We start from the raw sequence: 14941 nt of genomic DNA on the forward strand, positions 1-14941 counted from the left end.
AACTATACTGCCTAGTAGTATGGTTGTCATGTGACTCCTACACCTTCTAGTCCTTAGTCTTATGTAACATTTTCTATACAGTGATTTACACACATATTGATTGTCTCTGAGTAATGTGTGTGATGTAAAGTGCTCTGACACCCTACACTGGTATGAGTGGCGCTGTAAATCAAATTAAATGCATCTGAGAGAGAGTGTGGTTATGGAGACTTGAGGGGCACTGTTAAAGGGTGGTAGTGAGGGAATCCATGACAGAGGTGGCCATTAGAGGGTAATAACAAACATTAATGCACAGGGCACCAATAGTGCTAAGACCGGCCCTGCCCTTGAGGCCAGTCTGCCTCAACCATAGTTAGCTCCATTGGACTTGTTTCAGAAGAAGTAGCTGCAACTCACCAGGGATTGGCAATGCAGAATTTGGCACGCACACCAAACTAAGTTCGAAAACTTCACAGTCTCTCTGCTTCATTCACAAACACTTTTAACATGTGCTGCTTGCTGTGGGGTCACTGGAGTTAAATATGCAGCAAAGGAGGACAAAGTTATGCCACAGTGTTGATTAAATTATGCATTTAAAAAAAGGCTGCAGCGTAATGCAGTATATTTTCTGATATTTTATTATTTTGACGTGTACACATGCTAACAGTCTTTGGAAAGATTTTGCCTTATTAGCACCATTGTAACATACAAATGCAACAGTGAGAAAGATGATCAGTCCACCTTTGCAATAAGCCATCCACTCTGCAGCAAAACAAGTCACATTTTTTGTTAACTTTTGATACATTTGAGCTATAAACAATTTATCAGTTTAAATGGTCAGATCATGCAGCAGATCTTGAATTAGGAGGCAAATATGGCAGAGCCAGAGTTATATAGAAAACATTTGCAAACTAGGATATTTTGCCATTCATGTTTGAACTGCTGTTGTGGAAAAAGGGAGAAGTGCTGATGATAAACACCATGGCTCTGCGAAAAATTGCTTGTGCTTCCACATTTTATCGTATTTGGGACATTCTGTGATTAGAAGCATATCCCACTTTGTGAATGTGTTTTAATGTCAATAACTCATTATAACCTTATATAATCATGTGTATCCATTGGTTGATTAAACTGGGCAGTGAAATGCCAAACAAATACTAAAAATTGGGATATTTGCGCATTCTGGCCACTCCTCTGGCTCCGCCCACTGAGCCAATCCTTGGGTTATTCCGGCCCTCTAATTGTCCGCCCACAGTTCCCCTACTTTTTTCCCCCACTTTGACCACTGCTGATTGGTACAGGCATGAAAATGCTTGGTGAAGAAATTGAGGTACGCTGAGAGGAACTGAGGTTTGTGGGCTCACTGCAGGCCTGTCACTGCTCTAAGTGAATCAGCTAGGGACTGATTTGTGCCCACACAAACGGGCCTCACAAGAAAACACCAGCTGCGGGGAGGTAGACAGGAGTGATTAACATACCACCAGGGAGGCAGCAAAGGTCTTAGGGAGAAAAAAGATTCTCCATTCCCAGAAAGCAAATTTGCTTATTTTTGCCTCAGGTAAAAGTAACAGACAGGATCAGTGGAGGACATGAGGGCTAGGCCAGTGTGAGGTCACACCTCTAAAGTTGCTGCATGTTCCTTGTGGTTATTTATGAATTTATGTTGTTCTCTTTGTACTCTGGTACTTGCACTTTTGGTTCCCCTAATTAAAAAAACAGGACTACAAACAGCGTACAGCGTGCAATTTAAAACTGGTATTTGCTAAGCAAATTGTTTGCTCTTTTTGTATATCTTTTCATGTAAATGATAGTTATAGGCCATAGCAAGCACAGCAGCAGTGCCATTTACCTCACTCTGGTAGTATAACGTCTGCAATAGTAGTAGATAGCCGCACCATTTTTCTCCTTCACACAGAGGAAACACTCTAGCACTAATTAAAGTTCCTTGAAGCCTTACAATGGCTCAGTGAGTTGACTGCTTGCTGCTGCTACATGAGGTGATCTGAAGGTCACTAGTTCAAAACTAAGCAAGGAAGAATCAGCATTCATTCCTTCTGAGATTGGTAAATTGTGGACAATAAAGTGGGAAAAAGTTCAATGGTACATCACAGGCAGTAGCAGTGTCTGCTCCCCTCACACACACACAATCATTTACAGCAAAGGAAGCATGTGTAAACGTTTCTCCCAAACACATAGCACATATTAAGCACACTGAGCATCAATGGAAGCTTCCCTCTACCTCAGACAGCAATGGAACCCTACAGGTGGCTACACACCAATCTCACAGGTGGATTATATTAGAACACCTCATAATGATAATTTCAGGTTGGAATCTGCTAAAAATATAATTCAAGAACTCATTTTAATAGATATACAAAATCTAATTTAATGGTGAAATCAAATTTTGACAAAGGGCCTGATTAAGATTTTGGCGGACGGGTTACTCCATCACATCGGTGACGGATATCCCGTTCGCTGAAATATAAATCCCATAATATCCTATTGGATTTATATTCCAGTGGACAGTATATTTGTCACTGTTGTGACGGAGTAACCCATCTACCAAAATCTAAATCAGGCGTGATGTTGGAAAATACTTTTAGAAATGTTACTGTAGGAGAGTGGAATCTGACTAATGGTTGCCCCCAACTTTTTGCCCGGTATTTAAGTGGTTTTTGACTAGTCTGGCTTGGATCCTGCTATCCAGGACCCCAGCCTATCTGCTTTCTCCCTAAAACTGTTGTGAGTACTCTAGGTACAAACATAATTGGATGCTGGGCATGCCCTACCAGTCCCTTGTAGATGGTACCCTAGGTACCCAGGGCATGGGTCCCCCAGTAGGCCTACCAGGGCTGCAGCACTTATTGTGCCACCCTGGGAGAGCCACCCAAACTGACACCACCAGGCCACTACTGTAGCCTGGGTAAGGTGGTGCTAGCACCCCTTACAGGGATGTAGGTACCCTATGTCCCATACCATTACAACACATATACTCTCATAGGTCACCCCTATGGCAGGCCCTGGTAATCCTACAGGGCTGGGTGCTGAGGTATGTGTGAGGGGGGACCCCTACGTGAGTAGGACCTCTCTGCAACCTTCGTAAAATCGTTACTGGGTTGTTTGTAGTGTAGCCATACCATATACTCTTAACCGCATTATAAGTTATTGCGTCATCGCTGTAACTTAGGAATGGCTACACAGAACCATATCGTGTTTGGTGTCAAACATGAAGGAATCATACCCCCAGTCCAGCCATGGGCATGGGGGCACGATTCCCCCTTGCTAGGAGGGTGATATGGGAAAAGCGGTAGAATTTGGACACCAATTTAAAAGTGCCCATGTACCACAAAATGGCTACTGTTCGCCACCTACACGACTCTGGCTGGCTGTTGCTGGGGAAAACCCCAGCCTCGCCATCTGGACAATAGGGCTCCTGTGGCAGGGAGGTGCCAGCACCTCCCCAGACAGGATATGTGGATTGGAACAGGGTGGGTGCACCAAATGTCCTTTCAGAGTTGCACGTAGGCAGCTGCAGAGCCCCAATTCTGCATACACCGCCTGGAACCGGTTCAGGGGCATCCTGCCCCTCGCCCAGGCGGGAAACACACAAAGGGGAGTGGGTGTAGCCACCCTTTCCCGCCTCTACTCTGATTGGTAGGCTCTCTTTTGGACCATCCCCTAATCTTGGGGATATATGGGAATAACTTTGCCCTAGAGCCTTAGATTCGTACAGGACTTCACAGAACTGACCTTCGACGAGCTGCTGCCCAGCTGACTGAAGAAATCTCCCTTGGGATAAAGGAGTTATCCCCCTGCTTGGCAGGCACCTAAAAGACTACAAGATACCCGGTTGGAACTTCGTTGCTCTCACGACCTTCGACGCCTTCCAGCAACCTCGAGGTGGGTCTCCAGTGCATCCCAGCGTCCTGTGAGTGTGCCCAGCAAGTCTGAGCACCCTGGACCACGTGGGTGTCGAGATCCCCGCATACCCCGAGACACCGGCCACTTCTTGTCCAGCACACGTCCCCGACCAGTGGGGAAGTTGTGCTTTGGCCCATTCTTGAGCCAACCTTCAAGCAGCATTTGTGCCGACCCTCAGCTCCCTGGCCCGCTCCGGTGGCCCGTGGGAGCCCTTTTACGCACTCCATTTTGCTGCCTTCCGCGGTCCCTTGTCCCTCGACTTGTGGGCCCTGACGGAGGACAATCTTCTTTTCTAAGAGTTCCCCTGGTTGCTCCAGGCCTGCTCTACGCTCCCTGCAAAGGAGAGCACCCTCAGACCACGTGGGTCTGCACCAGCAGCTGCTTTGTCCATCTTGCGTGGGTTGCGGTTGCCAATGCTTAGTGGATCCAATCGGGACACTAACACCGCAGCGACCCTCAGCCGATGTGGGACAGTCGCCCTCCAGAAGCTGGCCTTCCTTGAAGCCTCCCGGAGCCCGTGACTGCAGAGCCCAGCTGTACCTTCCACACCTGAAGCACCCGACATCCACGAGCTCCTTCCTGTGAGCTCCCTGGTCACTGTGCTGTGACCCAGACTCTGTCCCCTCTGCTTTCAGGTTCATCTTTGTCTTTTCTTCAACTTTAATCTTCACGACTTCAGCGACACTTCCAGCTAGCAGCAGTTTGGACTCCTTTTCCATAGAAAATCAGCCCGCGACCCGACACCAGAATCGACCTATGCACCCGGCTTCCCTGGGGCAGGTAACAGTGGTACTTCGGTACTTCCGTGGTGGTGGGCTCTCCAAAGCCTTAAGTCTCAAGCCTTAACTTTGTACTGTTGTTAGAAGTGTCCTTAAACCTTAATTATTCAACCGCGACATTCTCCATAGGCTAACATTGCGATCCCGACAGCAACTTCTCGCACTGCACACGCCTCCCGTGGGTCCCCTTCCTCTTAACTTTGGGTGGATTCTTAAGGGGCCAGCGATCCTGAATGCCCTAGGCATTGCCTGTAGAATTGTCGTGGTTCTTATACCACTATTTTAGTATATGGTTTGGTCCCCCCCTGGGGCCCATTGATTTCAGTGCTATTTATTGTGTTTATAAATGCTTGTTTGAAGTGTAACTTTGCCACTAGCCACATAAAGTGACTGTGGGATTCTGTCTAGAATAAATACATATATTTTATATATATACCTGTGTGGGCTACTCTTTCATTTGGTTATTCAAGAGGTTATTATGGTAAAACAATAAGCTTAACACTCCTTCAAGACTTAGCCTGAAGGCTGCTCTCCACAGCTACCACTAGGATAGCTTTCTTTAAAGGTTGTCTTAAACCTATCATCAATAGGAGTCGAATTGGACTGGTGCAAGGTGTCCCTATAACTAGGAACAGCATATGCCAGGCCAACTTCTCACATTGGTGTGCAGCGGTTGGATTCAAGCTTGCCATTGTTTTACCAGATAACAAATTGAATTTCTAAAGTGAAAGCCACAAGGTACCAAAGGTACATATAAATTCAAGCTAGAATACAATAAGTTCTACTGAACTTGGAGTTGTGTGTAGAGGGTTTAGCACACCTTGACTACAACTCAAGAGAGGGTTCAGTAGGCCACACTTAGTGTAGGTAGATACATCACTACACTAAACATGTCTTCAGGTGGCACTAAGGCTATGGAAGGACCCCAGAGGGTCCCAATAGATAAGTATGATAATTTCACCTTTGCAGAGCTCAGGGAAATGTGCACCCTTAGAAAACTGAAGACAAACAAAGGTGCCAACACAAAACGTCTCAGGGAAATCCTGCTCATAGCAGACTTTATGGAGTCCATAGGGTACAGAGAGACGGACAGAGTGGGTGGGCACCCCTCAGAAGAGGACGCTCCCAGAGGGGAATCTGATGAGGAACAGGAAGAGGATGAAAATCCTGACCTGGAAGAAACAGACCACTCACAGCATGGAGGTGATGGCTCAAGAGGCACTCCCTCCACCCTTAAAAGGAGAGTGGTGGATCCAAGAAGGAACAGATCCCCCTCAGTGGGATCCAACCATTCTAGGAGATCCAAAGGGTCCTCTGCCTCTTCTCAGAGAAGAGAATCCTCTCATGAGAGGAAATGCAGACTGATCAAATTTGAGCAGGCTAAGCTTGAGCTTAAAAGAGAACAGTTAGCATTGGACAGGGAAACCCTGGAGCTTCAGAAAGCTTCAAAGAAGTGGGGTCTAGAGATCCCTGGTGGCAGTGATGAAACCCCTAGAGTTAGAGAGAAAGTCCCTGACAATAGGAACCTCCACAAGATTGTGCCCCCCTATCAGAATGGGGATGATATCCACAAATGGATATCTGCTCTTGAAAGGGCCTGTAGAGTACAGAGGGTCCCTGTAGAGCAGTGGGCAGCAATCCTGTGGCTCTCCTTTTCAGATAAAGGTAGAGACAAGCTCCTCTCTGTAAGAGAAGAGGATGCTGATGATTATTACATCTTGAAAGCTGCTTTAATAGATGGGTTTGGCTTAACCACTGATCAATACAGACTTAAGTTCAGAGACACCCAGAAAGCACAGAATCAAGATTGGGTAGACTTTGTGGATTGTGCAACCAAGGCACTGGAAGGTTGGTTAAATGGCAGTAAAGTTAATGATTATCAAGGATTGTATAATCTCATTATGAGGGAGCAGATTCTTAATAATTGTCAGAACCAACTTTTACACCAGCACCTGGTGGACTCTGATCTGACCTCTCCCCAAGAATTGGGAAAGAAGGCAGACAAATGGGTCAGAACCAGGATTAGGCCTAAGAACCAAGTTGGTGACCAGAAGAAGGATTCCACTAAGCCCAAAGAGAAAGGTGGGGATGATAAACAAGAAAAGTCCTCTGAAGGGCCCCAACAACCCAGTGCTGGGGGTGGGTCCCAAAATACTTCCTCTAATAACAAGAAACCATATTGCCATGTGTGTAAGAAACCTGGCCACTGGAAAACTCACTCCAGCTGTCCAAAGAATGGCAATAAAGAGAATGTTCCTCCAAAACCAGCTCCAACACCTCCTGTTGCTACTAGTAGTAATCCCCCAGGTGGTGGGAGTGCACCCAAAAACTTAGTTGGGTTCTCTTTGGGGACACCAGTGGACTCTGGCCTAGCCAGGTCCCCTGCATTAGCAACTATGGTCTGTGATGGTGGCATGGGGTTTGCCAACTTTACCATGAGTCCCAGTATTCTGGGCAGGTACAGACAAGAACCAATAATCAATGGTCAGAAGGCTGTGGCCTATAAGGACACAGGGGCCAGTGTCACCATGGTGACCAAGAGGCTAGTGCCCCTAGATCAGCTTTTACCTGGGTTTAGCTACCAGGTGACCAACATAGATGGAATCAGGACAGATCATCCCATGGCAGTGATAAATCTCAGCTGGGGAGGGGTCACTGGCCCCAAGAGAGTGGCAGTGTCCCCAAACTTGCCTGTAGATTGTCTACTGGGGAATGATCTAGAAATCTCAGCCTGGGCTGAGGTTGACCACAAGGCCCATTTGAAAATGGTAGGAATCCCTGAGAAAGTGGATGAGACCCTGAGGGCCTCACCTCCACCCCAGGAGAAAATAGAAAGAGTGAAGCCTGAAACTATGGATCACTCTACCCAAACAGAGAGCAAAGGGGAAGAGGAACAGTCCTCCCCCCACCAGACTACAGGTAAGGGTCAAGTTTCTCAGGGAACTGATCCTGCCCCTTGTGAAGTAACTGCCCCAGAAGTGGACAGGCCTGACCTGCCCACCTCTCTGATGGCAGTGGATCCTTCCAAGGTGGTACCCAGTCTGGAGCAGGTATCCTGCCCCTCTCTACCCTGCCTCAGTCAGCCCAGGGCTGCAGAGGTCAGGGAGGTCAGTGGACCCTTATTGGGCCCCTGCCCAGAGGAACCCCCTCATCAACAGATTAGGGACACCCAGCAGAGTAGGTTCAGCCAGGTGAATATTCCTCTACAAACTGAGGGATCCCCCTTACCCCTAGGTATAGGCACCCCTCAAATGGATGTTGTTGAGCACAGGGAAACCTGGGGCCTAGCTGCCCCAAACCTTCCAGTGCCCTCCACTATTCCAGCCAAAGGGATCCAACCCCCAGCTGTAGGCAGCCAGAGGTTGACCCTTAGGGCCAGATATGACACAGTCCTGGGCAGAAAGGCTTCCATAGTGGCCAGTGATCTGAGGAGGTTGAGACCAACCCAAGTAGGGTCTCACTTCCAGACTCAGACACCCCACCAGCCCACCTCTGACCCAAAAACCGATACAGGTAATTTCCCTAGACGTTGGAGAAACTCTAGAACCCCTTGGGGTAGGATTTCCCAAGTGGACCATGACACAGGGAGCAACCATGTTAGTACAGGTTCTTCCTTATATGGCCACTCAGGAAATAAAGGCTTATCTGGACAAGGTTAGCCTTATCTCCTTTCGTTTGGGGGGGGGTTATGTAGGAGAGTGGAATCTGACTAATGGTTGCCCCCAACTTTTTGCCCGGTATTTAAGTGGTTTTTGACTAGTCTGGCTTGGATCCTGCTATCCAGGACCCCAGCCTATCTGCTTTCTCCCTAAAACTGTTGTGAGTACTCTAGGTACAAACATAATTGGATGCTGGGCATGCCCTACCAGTCCCTTGTAGATGGTACCCTAGGTACCCAGGGCATGGGTCCCCCAGTAGGCCTACCAGGGCTGCAGCACTTATTGTGCCACCCTGGGACAGCCACCCAAACTGACACCACCAGGCCACTACTGTAGCCTGGGTAAGGTGGTGCTAGCACCCCTTACAGGGATGTAGGTACCCTATGTCCCATACCATTACAACACATATACTCTCATAGGTCACCCCTATGGCAGGCCCTGGTAATATTACAGGGCTGGGTGCTGAGGTATGTGTGAGGGGGGACCCCTACGTGAGTAGGACCTCTCTGCAACCTTCGTAAAATCGTTACTGGGTTGTTTGTAGTGTAGCCATACCATATACACTTAACCGCATTATAAGTTATTGCGTCATCGCTGTAACTTAGGAATGGCTACACAGAACCATATCGTGTTTGGTGTCAAACATGAAGGAATCATACCCCCAGTCCAGCCATGGGCATGGGGGCACGATTCCCCCTTGCTAGGAGGGTGATATGGGAAAAGCGGTAGAATTTGGACCCCAATTTAAAAGTGCCCATGTACCACAAAATGGCTACTGTTCGCCACCTACACGACTCTGGCTGGCTGTTGCTGGGGAAAACCCCAGCCTCGCCATCTGGACAATAGGGCTCCTGTGGCAGGGAGGTGCCAGCACCTCCCCAGACAGGATATGTGGATTGGAACAGGGTGGGTGCACCAAATGTCCTTTCAGAGTTGCACGTAGGCAGCTGCAAAGCCCCAATTCTGCATACACCGCCTGGAACCGGTTCAGGGGCATCCTGCCCCTCGCCCAGGCGGGAAACACACAAAGGGGAGTGGGTGTAGCCACCCTTTCCCGCCTCTACTCTGATTGGTAGGCTCTCTTTTGGACCATCCCCTAATCTTGGGGATATATGGGAATAACTTTGCCCTAGAGCCTTAGATTCGTACAGGACTTCACAGAACTGACCTTCGACGAGCTGCTGCCCAGCTGACTGAAGAAATCTCCCTTGGGATAAAGGAGTTATCCCCCTGCTTGGCAGGCACCTAAAAGACTACAAGATACCCGGTTGGAACTTCGTTGCTCTCACGACCTTCGACGCCTTCCAGCAACCTCGAGGTGGGTCTCCAGTGCATCCCAGCGTCCTGTGAGTGTGCCCAGCAAGTCTGAGCACCCTGGACCACGTGGGTGTCGAGATCCCCGCATACCCCGAGACACCGGCCACTTCTTGTCCAGCACACGACCCCGACCAGTGGGGAAGTTGTGCTTTGGCCCATTCTTGAGCCAACCTTCAAGCAGCATTTGTGCTGACCCTCAGCTCCCTGGCCCGCTCCGGTGGCCCGTGGGAGCCCTTTTACGCACTCCATTTTGCTGCCTTCCGCGGTCCCTTGTCCCTCGACTTGTGGGCCCTGACGGAGGACAATCTTCTTTTCTAAGAGTTCCCCTGGTTGCTCCAGGCCTGCTCTACGCTCCCTGCAAAGGAGAGCACCCTCAGACCACGTGGGTCTGCACCAGCAGCTGCTTTGTCCATCTTGCGTGGGTTGCGGTTGCCAATGCTTAGTGGATCCAATCGGGACACTAACACCGCAGCGACCCTCAGCCGACGTGGGACAGTTGCCCTCCAGAAGCTGGCCTTCCTTGAAGCCTCCCGGAGCCTGTGACTGCAGAGCCCAGCTGTACCTTCCACACCTGAAGCACCCGACATCCACGAGCTCCTTCCTGTGAGCTCCCTGGTCACTGTGCTGTGACCCAGACTCTGTCCCCTCTGCTTTCAGGTTCATCTTTGTCTTTTCTTCAACTTTAATCTTCACGACTTCAGCGACACTTCCAGCTAGCAGCAGTTTGGACTCCTTTTCCATAGAAAATCAGCCCGCGACCCGACACCAGAATCGACCTATGCACCCGGCTTCCCTGTGGCAGGTAACAGTGGTACTTCGGTACTTCCGTGGTGGTGGGCTCTCCAAAGCCTTAAGTCTCAAGCCTTAACTTTGTACTGTTGTTAGAAGTGTCCTTAAACCTTAATTATTCAACTGCGACATTCTCCATAGGCTAACATTGCGATCCCGACAGCAACTTCTCGCACTGCACACGCCTCCCGTGGGTCCCCTTCCTCTTAACTGTGGGTGGATTCTTAAGGGGCCAGCGATCCTGAATGCACTAGGCATTGCCTGTAGAATTGTCGTGGTTCTTATACCACTATTTTAGTATATGGTTTGGTCCCCCCCTGGGGCCCATTGATTTCTGTGCTATTTATTGTGTTTATAAATGCTTGTTTGAAGTGTAACTTTGCACCTAGCCACATAAAGTGACTGTGGGATTCTGTCTAGAATAAATACATATATTTTATATATATACCTGTGTGGGCTACTCTTTCATTTGGTTATTCAAGAGGTTATTATGGTAAAACAATAAGCTTAACACTCCTTCAAGACTTAGCCTGAAGGCTGCTCTCCACAGCTACCACTAGGATAGCTTTCTTTAAAGGTTGTCTTAAACCTATCATCAATAGGAGTCGAATTGGACTGGTGCAAGGTGTCCCTATAACTAGGAACAGCATATGCCAGGCCAACTTCTCACAGTTACCCTTCCCTGCCTAAACCTCTGGAGGCTTTTTGACAGTATCCAACTGTCAATTGACTGCTGATAGCTTCCCTGTGGTGAGATGTGTCTTGCTCTCAGACAGAGGACAGATTGCTTGGGTGTGCGGAGGTGTTGGTCTCCCCTTGACAGGATGGCCTGGCGGAACTATGCCTAAGGACATGTTGCTCTTCAAAGAATGACTAGTCTTTGAGGTCACAATCAAACAAGCGTGGTGCAAGACTTTCCCTCTTACTTTGTCTCCCTAGTCAGCTTGGATCCAAACCCAGTGGGACAGTGAGCTGCCCCAGAACAGGTTTGGAGTCACCACAAGGAAGAGTTTGTCCAGTATCATAGGCACACCTCTGGGTGAGCCCAAGGAGCTCTGACTAAGGGAAGTCATGTCCTCTCATCTTGGATTTAGGTAGAGAGAGGCACTGTGTGATAGTTTACAATAAAACACGCAGGGAGTGCTGTAAAAGTGTTAGTGTCTTGTGAGAAGTTGGCCTGGTATATGATGCTCACTAGTTAAAGTGATCACCTTGTACCATGCCAAGCAACCCTTATGGTGTGGTTGTAAGTCAACCTTTTCGGACTAGCTGCCCTAGTGGTAGCGTAGGCTAAGCAGTCTTTGAGGCTAAACTCGTGAAGCGTGTTAAGCAAGCTGTTTTACCAATAGTAACCCCCTTTTATACCAATGAAAGGACACCACACAGATATATATTCAAAATATATATGTATTTATTTCTCAAAGTAACCCCTAGTCTCTTTATGAGCACAGGAGCACAAATCGTCAAACAAGATTATCACAGAATACACAGAAGTTGCACGTTATATGGATAGGCCCTGGTGGCCACTCAAACCATATACTAAAATAGTGGTATAAGTACCACGAACAGAAAAGGGAAAAGGCCTAGGGCCTCTAGAATCGCTGGGCCTACAAGGAGCTAACGTCAGTTAGTGACCAGGAGGTCCACGGGTGGCGTGTGCAGAGCAAATAGTCACACGCGTGCTCCCATAGGTTTCAATGGGTGCGTAAAAAGTACAAAGTTACTGCAAAAGGAATCTTCCGGATGACCTAGGAACTTAAGATTTGGAACACAGGCACTAGAGATGTATTACTACACATGGGCACCGGAGTACCAGCGTTACCTCACCCACAGGAAGCGGGTGCATAGGCCTCAAAGTGCGTCGGGTTTCTTCTATCTGTTCCGTTGAGCCTGGGACAAAAGATGCTGCAGGCGGTCGGTCGGGAAGAGATGCAGTGGATCCAAGAGTGGATCGGAGATGTTGAAGACCTGTAAGCAGAGGGGACAGTGTTCACAGTCACTAGCCAGTGACCAGCGTGGCACCAGATGGGTACCAGGCGATGTCGGGTGCAAACAGGTGATGAGGGGTAGCTTGTCTCCGCAGCCACGTGGTCCCTGAAGGTCGACGACGTCCAGGAGTCGGCTCACGAGCTGTCCCACGCAGGCTCTCGCTGTCGGCGGTGTCGGCGACTTGATCGAAGCAAACAAGCCTTGGCAAAAGCAATTGTAGGAGGATTCGGAAATCAGCTGTTGGTTCTGACCAGCAAGGTCAGAGGGATTGCTCCTTTGGAGGGGAGCAAGGGCCAGTCTGGAGCAACCAGACCAGCGGTGTTTGTCGTAGATTTCGTCGCCAAGATGGCCACTAGCCAGCGGGCCAGCAACCGGTTAGGCGCGTCGAGTGGCAAAATGCAGAAGGGCCCCACGCAGATCGTGGAGATGCTGGAGGGCTCACCTTTGGTGCAGATGCTGCTCGAGGGTTGGGCTTCTCAGGACCCAAAGCACAACTTGGAGGGAGCCTCGGTTGTTGCACTGGTCAGCTTGTCGTAGTCGTTCCAAGATGGCTGGCTCCACGTGTCTCGGTGCCTCCACGGGTCTCCTCTTTGCAGGGACTGTGGATCGGGCGGTGAGAGGTCTGGAGGTCCAGGTCTTGTCAGTCTCTGGGCTCGGGCTCCGGCGGGAGGCGGCGGCAAAGCAGACGGTGATTCGCTGGATGGTGCTTGCGTTAGCAAGGTGGTCACTCCCTGACCACAGGGGAGATTTTCTTCAGTCTTCTGTGCAGCAGAATGTCGAAGTTCCCGTCTTCTTCTTAGTTTCAAGTTGATTCCAGGATGTCTGAAGTCTTAGGACACAGCTCCTACCTTTATTCGGATTCTAGGGGCCGGACTACCTGCTAGGTCCCTCCCTATGGGTGGGACCAGGAAGGGGGGTGGTTACACCCCCAATCCTTTGTCCAGCTCGCCCCAGGCCCGGGACTGGTGTGCCCCAGGACCGGTTTGAACTGGCATATGCACCGAGGCTCCTTGTGAGCCACAGGCATGTCTGGTTTCTTTCAAGCCCTACCTGACCAATACACAAAATCCTGTCTGGGGTGGTGCATGCACCTCCCCTGGCAGGAAACCCTTTGTCCACACCTCCCAAGCTGGAAGGACTCCCAGCAGCAGGAGGGCAGACTTGTGTCTGTGGTGGCAGCATCCATTTTGTGGAGCTGAGGCTATGTCTGATTTTACCCGGGTTTCAGGTACTGTACATGTCGTGTCCCTCTAGAAGGGTGGAATGCTAACCCCGTCGCCAGAATTGGCGAGGGGTTAGTATTCCAATTCGTATGACACCTTACTCGACATGTTTTGATAAAGCCAAACCAAAGATAGCATTTAACCGCGAGGTTCATAATGCACTTAAGAGTATATGGTATGACGATATCTGGAAACAGTAGAAGGAAGTTGTTCCGACCACTGCAGACAGGCTCAGCTCATGCCAGAGCACCATCTCACATGGAACCAAGCACTCTGCCTTCAGGATTGTTAAGGCCTGCCATAGGAGTGACTTATAGGTTACCAGGTGTCCCATTTAAGTTTAGGTATAGGTATACTACACCTAAGTAAGAGGTGATTACACCAACTTACCCCAGCTGAGTGATCAGCCAGTTGTGTCAGATTGTTAGGCCAAGCCTGGGGTGGCATAATACATGCTTCAGCCCCTGGCAGGCCTTGGATACACCAATGCCCTGGGTACCTAGTGTACACTGGTACAGGGGCTGACAGGGTGATCCAACCAATTGGGTATGTACCTAGGGTACATGGAGTCCATTTTACAGAGAGAGCAGATAGCCTGAGAGCCTGAATGGCAGGATCTCAGGCCAACTAAGTCGAAAAACCAGCTAGACACTAGGCAAAAATTTGGGGGTAACCATAGTCAGATATCCACCTTCCTACACAACCCCCCCCCAAACGAAGGGAGATAAGGCTGACCTTGACCAGGTAAGCCTATATTGCCCAAGTGGCCATATAAGGAGGAACCAGCACTGGCATGGTTACCCCCTGTCTCATGGTCCACTAAGCAATCCCTCACCCTAAGGGTATCAGAGGGTCTCCACCATAGGGAATCTCTACCTGTGGTGTGTCTTGGCAAAGTAAAAGGCTGGTGTTGAGATGGAGTACTGAAGTGAGTGTCCTCAAAGTGAGGCCTCAGCTTCCTCCAATCATCCTCCACCATGGATGCCTTTCTTTCTTTAACTGAGTTGCACTGTGCTCTCAGGGTCAGCCTCTGGCTACCTAAAGCTGGAGGCTGGGTCCCTTTTGTGGGCTTACTGGAGGGACAGGTCAGGTTTGGGGCCCTAAGGTCCCATGTTTGCCTGTGCCCAACAGAATCCCCCTGGGGGAGGTCCCTAACTACCTGTAAAGGAGATCCCTCAGGAATGTTTTTACCCATCACCTGACTAGGGCTACTAGCCAGGCAATCCTCATTCTTTTGATGGGGGGGTTCTTGTGGACAGGGGCCCTCTGGGGGTCCACTGGCCTC

Source organism: Triturus cristatus, chromosome 2_1 (genome assembly GCF_964204655.1).
Source record: "Triturus cristatus chromosome 2_1, aTriCri1.1, whole genome shotgun sequence".
Classification (NCBI taxonomy): Eukaryota; Metazoa; Chordata; class Amphibia; order Caudata; family Salamandridae; genus Triturus; species Triturus cristatus.